The sequence below is a fragment of the Mustela erminea genome, chromosome 6, assembly GCF_009829155.1.
Source record: "Mustela erminea isolate mMusErm1 chromosome 6, mMusErm1.Pri, whole genome shotgun sequence".
Lineage (NCBI taxonomy): Eukaryota > Metazoa > Chordata > Mammalia > Carnivora > Mustelidae > Mustela > Mustela erminea.
The window spans coordinates 90,431,263-90,432,429 of NC_045619.1; the positions used below are offsets into that span (position 1 = coordinate 90,431,263).

Sequence of the window (1,167 nt, forward strand, 5' to 3'; positions counted from 1 at the left end):
ATGACACTCCTAGAGTTGCACTCGGTTAGTGAAATTTTGAGTACAAATTATATGAGCAAGTTTTTAGAGGCTGTTACTGCTGACTAGCATAACACTGAAGGAGGTTGTGTGGCAGGAGCAACACATGTATGGACAGTCTCAAGCTAATAGGTATCTCATGCAAGATTATGCCTTTTATTTCTCATTTTTTCTTACTTTTTAAAATTATTATTTTTTTGGAAGTCAACAATAAAAGAAACCACAGCACAGTAACAACCTTTATTCTTCTTGGACTGACTGATAATCCACAATTACAAGTGGTCATTTTTTTTCTCCTTCTGAAACCTTCATGTTGCGTGTCAGTGGGAATCTAACCATAATCACCCTCACCCTACTGGAATCTCATCTAAAGACACCCATGTATTTCTTCCTCTGAAGTTTCTCATTTTTAGAAATTTCATTCACAACTGTCTGCATCCCCAGATTTCTTGCCAGTATGGCAACAGGTGATAAGTCCATTTCTTACTATAGTTGTGCAACACAGCTGTTTTTTACTATTGTGTTGGGTGCAATTGAATTTTTTCTTCTAGCTGCCATGTCTTATGACCACTATGTGGCCATCTGAAAACCCCTGCATTACACCACCATCATGAGTGAGAGTATGCAACTTGTTGGTCTTTGCTTCATGGTTGGCTGATTTTAGAGTAATTGTTCCACCAATCCTTGTGGGTCTCCAGGTAGATTTCTGTGCAAGCAATGCTATAGATCATTTCTTCTGCAATTTTTTCTCCTATATTACAGTTCTCTTGCACAGACACAGATGTAATAGATTTAATGGCATTTCTCTCAGCCATTTTGACCCTCCTGGTTACACTGACATTAGTGATTCTCTCCTACGCAAACATCATCAGGACTATACTGAAGATACCTTCTTCTCAACAGAGGAAGAAAGCCTTTTCTACATGTTCTTCTCACATGGTAGGTGTGTCCATTTCATATGGCAGCTGCATTTTCATGTATGTGAAACCCTCTGCAAAGGACAGAGTATCTTTAAATAAAGGGATAGCCCTGCTCAGTACTTATGTTGCCCCTCTGTTGAATCCCTTCACTTATATACTGAGAAACAAGCAAGTGCAAGATGCTTTTAAGTACATGATCAAAAAGATTGAGATTTTCTCAGTGAAGTGA

General features: G+C 38.5%; 1 pseudogene; it reads left to right on the forward strand.

Annotated features, from left to right (window-relative positions):
• Nucleotides 1–475: 475 nt before the first annotated feature.
• Nucleotides 476–1,167, forward strand: LOC116593569 (annotated as a pseudogene).